The sequence below is a fragment of the Penaeus vannamei genome, chromosome 3 (genome assembly GCF_042767895.1).
Source record: "Penaeus vannamei isolate JL-2024 chromosome 3, ASM4276789v1, whole genome shotgun sequence".
Lineage (NCBI taxonomy): Eukaryota > Metazoa > Arthropoda > Malacostraca > Decapoda > Penaeidae > Penaeus > Penaeus vannamei.
This window is the reverse complement of record NC_091551.1, coordinates 38,121,521-38,131,520: the sequence shown is the minus strand read 5'-3', so window position 1 is coordinate 38,131,520 and position 10,000 is coordinate 38,121,521. Positions and strand designations below refer to the sequence as shown.

The window sequence follows — 10,000 nt, the reverse complement described above, 5'->3', positions numbered from 1 at the left end:
CTTGTGCAACGTTGACACTTCATTTCTCTCTCTCTCTCCCTTTTCCGAACATTTCCGAAATCATTTGAAATGTCGTCTACAAAAACAGACACGCACCGAAAAGAAAAAAAAATCACACCACGGATACAACACAGTACCGCGATCCAGGAACAGCACGAGAAAACACAAACAATAAACAATAAAAAATATATAAAAAATATCACACTGCACGAACGAGACCCAGCGCACGCAACGAGGGCACGCAACGCTGCAACAACAACCTCGTGGCGTTCGGACCCGAGACTCCTCAAGACTGCGGCGCATGAGTGAGTGCCAGAATACCACAGTGCCACAGTGCCGAGGCGTTCGAGGCACCCACGACGGCGATCACGTGTCCCCGACCGCCGTATTCCGGGGACCAATTACGAAGGGGCGAATAGGGGAATGGGGGGAGGATGGGGGAGAAAGAGAGAGGAGAAAAAGGGTGAGGGAGAGGAGGAAGAGGATGAGAATGAGGAGGGAGGAAGAAGAGGAAGGGGAGGATGATGAGAAGGACGAGGAGAGAAGGATATAGATGAAGATGAGGATGAGGAGAGAGGAATAGGAGGAGGAGGCGGAGGAGCAGAAGGAAGAAGAAGGGGATGGAGAGTTGATGGAGAAAGGGAGGAGTGGAAAATGGGAGACGGACGGGAGAGAGAGGTGAACGACCGGAGATAGACAGATAGACAGACAGACAGACAGTTCGCGCCTCTCTCAAAGACGCCGCCGACGACTCTTTTCGCCACGTGAGACATGCCTCCCCCCCCTTCACCCCTCTCCCTCCTTCCCCCCACTAACGGACACGGGAAGCCGGCCACTGTCCTTCTGCTTAAATGGCCGCATAACCCTTTCCAATTCACACTTGTTTCAGCTGTTCTGAACTCCCGCGCTTCCCCCCCCCCCCCCAGCAGAATACAGTTCAAGGATTCGAAAATACACCAACGACAAATACACGGTAAAAATAAAATAAAATAAAGATGACAAAAGCGTAAAAAAAAACTCTAAAACAAAATAAAGATAACAAAAGTATAACGTATCAACACACACACACACACACAAAACTCTCAAATTCGAAAATGGCCGACAATAATACCCACTATCATGTTCTAAAAATTCCCACCACTAACTCTACCCCCCTTCCCCCCTACCCCCCCATCTTCGCTATCCCATTCCCATCCTTCATCCCCCAACCCCCTCCCTGAACCACGGACACACCCTTTTTTCAACACTTCCCACAATAATGCATAAAAAAATAAACACCTAAACAAACAAACAAACACAAAAACTAAAATAATAATAATAAAAACAAACAAACATATGAATGAAAAAAAATCGAAAAAAGAAAAATCAAAGACTGAATAACCAGACAAATAAATAGACAAATAAATGAATAAAGAGGGTGTTGTTATGCAGATTGCCAATGTCCGCTGGTCGGCTTCCCGGTCGGCGGCGAGATGGGCATGGCGCACGCAGCGGTACTCGGGGGAAGTAGAAGGCCGGGGGGGGATCTTACAGGGGCGAGGGGAAGGGAGGGGAGGGGGAAGGGGAAGGGGAAGGCAAGGGGAAGGGAGGAGGAAGGGAAAAGGAGGGAAGAAGACAAGGGGAAGGCAAAGGGAAAGGGAGGGGGAAGACGAGAAGGGGGGAAGAGGGAAAGGGAGGGGAAGAGGGAAAGGGAGGGGGAAGAGGAGAAGGAGCGGAAAGAGAGGAAGGGAGGCGGAAAAGAGGAAGGCAAGGGGAAAGGGAGGGGGAAGAGGAGAAGGCAAGGGGAAGAGGGGATGGGTGAAAGGGAGGGGGAAGAGAGGATGGATGCAAGGGAGGGGAAGACAGGGGGAAGGGGTGAAGGGAGGCGGAAGAGGGGAAGGCAGGGTGAAGGGGTGAAGGGGGACGAGGAAGGCAAGGGAGGGGGGGAACGGAATGAAAAGAGGGAACAGGTAAAATGGAGAGGAAGGGGAATAGGTAAAAGGGAGGGGGTAGGGTGAAGGGTGAAGGAGAGGGTGAGGAGGAAAGGAGGAGAGAGAGGGGGGCTGAGGGCAGAAGAGGGAGGGAAGAAGGAATGATAGGGGTAGGTGCAAAGTTACGAGAGCTGGGGAAGTAGACAGAGCCAGATATAAGAAGCATAGAAGAGGGAAAACTGAGAAATAAGCCTGAGGACAAGAAGACAAAAAGGGGAAGGGGGAGAGAGAGAGAGAGGGCAAGAGAAGCCGAGAGTGAGTAAGAGAGGGCGAGAGAGAGAGTAAGAGAGGGAGAGAAAAGAGAGGGCGAGAGAGAGTAAAAGAGGGTGAGAGAGAGTACGAGAGAGAGAGAAAAAGTGAGGTCGAGCGAGAGTAAGAGAAGGCGAGAGTGAGTAAGAGAGGGCGAGAGAAAGAGAGGGAGAGAAAAAGAGAGGGCGAGAGAGAGAGTAAGCGAGGGCGAGAGAGAGAGTAAGAGAGGGCGAGAGAGAGAGTAAGAGAGGGCGAGAAAAAGAGAGGGCGAGAGAGAGAGTAAGAGAGGGCGAGAAAAAGAGAGGGCGCGAGAGAGAGTAAGAGAGGGCGAGAGAGAGTAAGAGAGGGCGAGAGAGAGTAAGAGAGGGCGAGAGGGAGCATCATCGAATGCGGGAAATATAGAATCCAGGCTACTAAGTCCTTCAGATTGTGTTTGAGTTCGTTTGTTTCATTTTTTCTATGCACTTCGTTTCCTCCTGAGAACTGGCGAGCTAACCTTCCTTGAACTGTGGGAATCCATTTAGAAGGGTAATGGGAATTTCCGCTTATTTTCCGAGCGTAAGTATTTACCGTTTTTTTATTCTTTCTCTCTTTCTGTCTGCCTGTCTCTCTCTTTCTTCCCCCCCCCTTCTCTCTCTCTCTCTCTCTCTCTCTCTCTCTCTCTCTCTCTCTCTCTCTCTCTCTCTCTCTCTCTCTCTCTCTCCCCTTTCCTTCCTCGTCGAAAAAAAGTTCCAAAATTTTCTTCAGCCGCGTCCGACCCCGCACCTTCCACTGCCTGGGACACGAGCGAGCCAAGTCACACAGCACGTGCTCGAGACCCGTCAACCCAATCGCCGAATCACAAGGCTAAACAAACATGAATCATAAATACCACAGTAATAATCCGTACCCTTTCGGTACACTAGAGAAACGGCTCCATTTTTGTGCCCTTTATCCCGTTACCATTCGACACATAGATTTTTTTTTAACGAAATACAGATAATTTATTCAAACGTCTTACTCCTTAAGGGTGAAAATTGCAAGGTGGGGGATCTGGCAAGGGTGGAGTGCGAGGGTGAAGGATGCAAGGGCGAGGGTTAAGGGAGAATAGGATGGGGACCGGGGAGGGAAGGGGGGAGGGTAGGGTGAGCTATTACGCCACGAGAGAGAGAGAGCTATTTACAGCAGGGATCGGAGGCATAAATACAAGCCCATTAAACCCATACAGACACGCATTTTTCTTTTTTTTCCCAAACATTAAATGAAAAAAATCGTCCCCGCTTATTAAAAAAACTAGAATAAAAAAAAGAAGAAAAAAGACAAGAATAAGCAACGCGATAACCTAACACAAACTCGCAAGACGAAGCAGGTCCCACGCCCAACACACGCCCGAGAGACGCGCTGGGATTCCGCGGGAGCGTGTGACTCCATCGTTGGAGAACCCTGGCCGGCGAAGGAGGGCTTCTGCGGCGGCCGCTCCGCCTCCCGCTTCCCTGCAACGTTCCCATATGCATTGATTTGTTTACACCGTGGCTGCCCTACCCGCCGAACACGCACGCACGCACACGCACACAGACAACGCAGACAACCATACACAAAAGGTTTATATATAGACTTAGCATACACATACATGCAGGAAGAATGCACACAGAAAAGAAGAACCCAGACATAATCACACACACACGATAAATACATCCCTGTATTTTCATAAATATCATTATTATCATTCCAGCCTCATACACTTCGTCACCACAACGCGTCACGGCTCATCACACACACACACACCACACTCCCACACGTGCCCGCATTCCCCAGCTTCCTAGACACTGACATAACTTTTTGTTTCACAGTATTACCCCCTCACCCCCCCACCCCCCCTTTTTTAAAGTCTTGGCCGCTCACCAGATCAAGCTCCTGCCAAGCTTATTCGACGGAAAAAATACGAGGGAAAAACGGGTCGGCATTCGTAATCAATATATTTAAAACGGAGATAACATGACATGAATACCTGTAACACTTGTGGTAACAACTGACATACATTGATCAAAAATGTTACTAAAAAAGCTATGCTAACTATATCAATATCACTAAAATTACTATTACTGCTGGTTAAAATAATAATAACATTACTACTACTGCTGGTTAAAATAATAATAAAAAAAGATAATAATGACAATAATAATCATAATAATCAATAATAATATAACAGTAATACAGAGCAAAATAATTCTGGTAACACTGCATACACCAACAGTACCAGCGCCGCTCCTTCCCCCGATAACGACACGAACAAAAGCCGCGAGTTCCCTTCGGCGTCGGATTCCAGGCCCGACGCCCCCCCCCCCCCCTCCCGCCACCAGCAAAGGCTCCGGGAACAAGAGCGAATTCTCAGCGTCTCCTCCAAAACCGCCTTTAACCTGCAACGGTTTCGAGCCCCCTTCTCCCCCTCCCCCTTCCCCTTCCTCTCTGGGCGTCGCTCTGCCCACCTGCCGGATGCCTCACCTCGCCCCTTCACCGTCGCCGCGTCCAGGGCTGCCTTGGCGGGGAGTGCCGCACGGTGCCACCTGATCGGCTCCCCTACTTGGCTCGGTCTCCGTGAAGGCAATCTCGCCGTGCTCGCTCTTCGCCTTTCTTCTCTCGGCGATTCCTATGCCTGAATTCCCCCTCCCTCGCCCCTCCCGTCTCTCGAAAGGCACTTGTAGACGCTGTCTTGTTATGCCACTTTGGGGCTTGATAAGTGCTGGCAGCAAGTGGCATCCCTACTTAACATGGCCTGGCACCTCGTGACTGTAAGAGTCTTGAACAGGAATTGTATCTAAGACGGATCTCCGCTTGGCACTCACCTCCAGGCCTATGAATCTCTCTCTCTCTCTCTCTCTCTCTCTCTCTCTCTCTCTCTCTCTCTCTCTCTCTCTCTCTCTCTCTCTCTCTCTCTCTCTCTCACCCACACCCGCACTCTGTCTGTCTCTGTATATATATATATATATATATATATATATATATATATATATATATATATATATATATATATATATATATATATATATATATATATATATATATATATATATATATATCACACACTGCCACGCCCCCTCATGCACATGTTACCTGTAAAGGCCTGGCCCTCCCTCGGCGAGCCCAGGACGAGGCCCCAACAACGCCGTCGATTTCCCTCTCCGGCACTTTCACAACAAAAAACAATTTCACTCGACAAACAATGCTCTTTATGACATCTCCCTGGGACTCGCGCCCTGACACTCAGCCTTGGCACACGGCGGCACTTACCAAGGCTTCCCGCCGCTACCCCCGCCCCCCCTCTTCGGCCTGGCACACTCCCTGCCAATCACTCCGCATCGCATTACTCAGCTGTACCTCCGCTGCCAGGGAGTGGGGAGTAGGGGGGGGAGGAGCTGGAAAGGGGAAGAGGAAGAGGAAGGAAGAGATGGATAGAGGAAAGGGAAACTGAAAGAGATGGTGATGATGATGATGATAAAGAAAAAGAGAAGAACGGGAGAAGATAAAGAAGAAAATCGGAGGGCACGGGGAAAGGCCGGAAAGGACAGAAAAGGTATGAAAAAGAGTAAGAAGAGGAAGAGGAGGAGAAGGAGGAGAGGAGAGGGGAGGCGGGACAGGAAGATGAGGATGAGGTGGCGCGGCATTCCCAAGCAAGACATAACACGTTTGTAACTTGCCTCGCTCCCTGCCTCCTTGCATGCCTTGCCGCTTATACACGTCGAGCACAAGTGTGGAAGCGAGCAACCTTTTCCAAGACCTACTGTTTCAAGCAATTCGAAATACAACGAAAAGGAAGTGTGTGTGTGTGTATATAGATATATATGCATATAGAAATACATATGTGTATATATATGTGCATATGTATATATATGTACATACAGATACATGCGTGTATACATATATACATATATATATATATATATATATATATATATATATATTATATATATATATATATATATATATATATATATATATATATATATATATATATACACATACATACATACATACATACATACATACATACACGCACACACACACACACATACACACCTCATCATCACCATCAATAATAATAATAATTTTCACCAATTTCCCCTGCCCAGCCTTCAACAACGACTCGGACCCCCCCTCAGAGCCCGTCCCGCGCCGAAACAAACCCACGACAGCACCCTCTTGCGCAACTTCCTCGTCCAACCTTAGAAGTGCCACGCTTGCTCGCCCCGAACGCACGCCCAAGACGTCTCCTTGACAACCGCCCACGTGCTACTTCCTTGACAACCAGACATGACAAAACACATGACTGGGCGGCATTACAGCACACGTACTCGGCAGAAGAGACCTTTTCGTTATGTAAGTCGTACACAGAATGCTTCCCACGTGTCTGTATGCTTGTCTGTCTGTCTGTGTCTGTCTGTGTGTGCGGGCGTCGAGACAGGGTCCGGGAGGTGTACGTGAGGCATTAATTTAATCCCATAATTCTGACCTCATTTGCATACGCATCGACTCGAGAAGCAGTACCCCGGTCGCGCTGAGTGATCTTAATTTGTTTGTCTGCTTTTATAATCTGCATCATAATCGACGTCGTCATCGTCTGCTCTTATAATTAGCATCATAATCAACATCATCATCATCTGCAATATTCATGTAATTTGCCCTCGATATAATCATTCTTAATCCTCTTGTTTTGTTTTCCTTTTTTTTATAATTGACGCAATTTTGGGGAATGAGGAGCGCGAAACATCCAAAGAATCTCGTACCGACTGCCCGACATTTCCCCTTTTAAAACGAAAACTTCAACACGCACCTACAAAACACGGGAAAAAAAGGCAATTAAACGTTCATCCGAATCAAAAGAAACAGAAACCTAGAGAGAGAGACACAGACGGACCCCCCCCCCCAAAAAAAAAAAAAAAAAAAAAAAAAAAAAGAGCTCAGACGCAAAGCCTATCCGGTAAAACGCCCCCCCCCCCCGAAAAAAAAAAAAAACTGGGAGACGGTCCGCGGCAGAACTCTTGCGTCCACTCTGCCCTCTCCAGCCGCTGTCATTTATACTTCAACTTTCCTCATTTCCCCCTCTCCTTCCCCTCCTCTTCCTCCCTTCTCCCTCTCCCCTCTCATCTGTTCTCCTTCCTTCCCTCTCCCTCAGTCTCCTTCCTCCTCCTTGTCCCTCCTCTCCCAGTTATCTATTGGCTTTCTCGTTCTATCTCACTCATTTTCTTCTGATCTTGCTTTTAGAAGTAAAAAAAAATCTTAACAATGTTCCTGTCTCTCTCTCTCCAAAAGAAGAAAAAAATCTAAACAAATCTTGCCACTCATAAATACTCTCGTGTTTACCAGTTTCTTCTCTTCCCCTTTGCCCCTTTTCCTCCGGTCACAGCAATCCGTGTTGCCATTTCCCTCCTCCTCCCCCTTTCTTTCCTTCCCCTTCGTCCTCATCCTCTTCTCTTTCCCCGTCTCTTCCCCTATTATGATTCCCTTTCTTCTCTGCTCCCGATTTCCATCTTTTCCCGCTCTCTCCCTTTCCGAAATCTTTCCTCCTTTCTTCCCATTTCTTTCCCCACTCCCTCCTCGTTTCCTATCTCGTTCTGTTCTTTCCTCCATTCTGACCATTTATTCCCTCCCCCTCCCCTTCTTGCCTTCTTTCTTACCTTTCTCCCAACCCTCTATTTTTTTTTCTGCTCTCCTTCCCCTTCTTCTTTCCATTTTCTCCCACACCCTCTTTCCCTATCTCTCGCCCCTTCTTCTTCCTTTCTCCTTCCTTCCCCTATCCCCACCTCCTACCTACCCTTCTTCCTTCCGTCTCCTCCACTCTATCTCCACTCTCTGGCTCCCTTCCCCTCTTCCCCTCTTCTCCTTCCCCTCCCTCCTTTCCCCCCCAAATTCTCTGCCCCCTTCTCTTTCCCCTCATCTCCCCCCTCCCCCACTTCCTCTTGGCCGGCCTCGTGTTCCCCGTCACTCACCGTTTAGATACACAGGGCGGCCACACACACAGCGCTGCGGCGGCCCGACCAACACCCACCTGGGCCCCTCCCCCCCTCCGTCCCCCTCCCCCCTGCCACAAATCGGGGGTGTTGCGCCTTGGCGTGTAAGCCGTCGGACCGAATCTTACGTAATCGCCTAAAATTAATTAATGAAGGACTGGATGATAATAAAAAAGTGCATTTAGGCCTAAGTAATCGAGAATTAAAAAAAAAAAAAATAGTTTGCCAGTTTGTTAATAAATTTCGTTAGATCTCCCTCTTCCAACGAAATATCGAAAACAAAACGAAAAAAAACACAGACATAAACGCATACAACCCTGTAAAAATAGAAAACAATAAAAGAAAAAGAAAAAGAAAATGAACATAAAGAGAAAGAAAAACAGAAAAAAGCCAAAAAAAGAAAAGAAAATGAGAAAAAAAGAAAACAAAAAGAGAAAGAAAAAAAAGAAAAAGCCAAAAAAAAAAAAAGAAAGCAAACAAACAAAACTAAAGGAAAAAAAACCCTTGCACGAGAGGCACCCGCCGCGCATTTCATCAAGCGGCGTCGCAATGGAAGCCAATGATCGCCGCGGAGACGACTTCCGTTTCGCGGCGCGGACGAGGCCGGAGGATAAATAAAATACCTTCGAGGGGAAATACATTTTTTTCTGAGGGGAGAAATGCGCGTTTTTTATTTTGTTTTGTTTTTCTTAGAGGGGGGGGATTCATTAAATAACGAGAGGACGGGAGGCAAAGGGTGAGGATAAGAATGTGGATGGAGGAAGAAGAGGAAGAAGAGATAGAGAGGAGAAGAGCGAAGAGAAGAGAAGAGAGATAGAGAGAGGAGAAGGGCGAAGAGAAGAGCAGAGAGATAGAGAGAGGAGAAGAGCGAAGAGAAGAGAAGAGAGATAGAGAGAGGAGAAGAGCGAAGAGAAGAGAAGAGAGATAGAGAGAGGAGAAGAGCGAAGAGAAGAGAAGAGAGATAGAGAGAGGAGAAGAGCGAAGAGAAGAGAAGAGATAGAGAGAGGAGAAGTGCGAAGACAAGAGAAGAGAAAATAGGAAGGAGATGAGGAGTACTAGGCTGAGAGTGAAATGGAGGAGATGAGAGAGAAAGAAAAGACCGCAGAAAGAAGGCAGAGAGCGGACAGAGAAAAGAGAGAATGCGAAAGAGGGAGGGAGCGCGAGGGAGATAAAGGAGGAGAGAGGAAAACCAAGGAGGCGCGCCCGGTCCATCATCAACGGGTTTGCCTCAGCAGCATTATGATGTGTACAAGATTTTTCGCGAGTAAACCGAGTGGTGACAGGGTTACCATTAGGCCAGATAAAACACCGAATAATAATGGCTTTCCCTTCTTACCCTCCCTCCCCCCTTCTCATTTTTTCTCTCTCTCTTCTCTCACCCTCTCTCTCTCCCTCCTCTCTCTCTCTCTCTCTCTCTCTCTCTCTCTCTCTCTCTCTCTCTCTCTCTCTCTCTCTCTCTCCCCTCTCTTCTCTTCCTTCCCTCCTCCCTCTCCCTCTCCCTCTCTCTCTCTCTCTCTCTCTCTCTCTCTCTCTCTCTCTCTCCTTTGAGATAATCCATATGAGGACGAAGGCGAGATTAAAACAGCAGTGATAAAAATGACAGTGGAATTGACAAAGACACCAGCAAGAACTACAAAACTAACAATAATAAGGGAAAGACAAGAATAATAACAAGGGAAAAAATTCTTAACAAAAATCAACTGCATTAACCAAACGAATAGAATAAACATGATCATCCTCACCCAAAAAGAAGATAAATACACAATACAAATAACCAAACCAATAAATCCTTAAAAT

General features: G+C 47.4%; 1 protein-coding gene across 3 annotated transcripts in view; it reads right to left on the bottom strand.

Annotated features, from left to right (window-relative positions):
• The window catches only part of Socs16D (Suppressor of Cytokine Signaling at 16D), a 56,971-nt gene that overhangs the window by 27,231 nt on the left and 19,740 nt on the right, over positions 1–10,000 (bottom strand). The window contains exon 1 of one of the 3 annotated variants that reach the window (XM_070145026.1): positions 1–187. This exon is cut by the window's left edge and continues 55 nt beyond it. The exons of the other annotated variants lie outside the window; for them this stretch is intronic. The gene's annotated coding sequence lies outside the window, so the exon portion shown is untranslated. Of the gene's footprint in view, positions 188–10,000 lie in introns of those variants that run through there. 3 annotated transcript variants of the gene reach the window in all.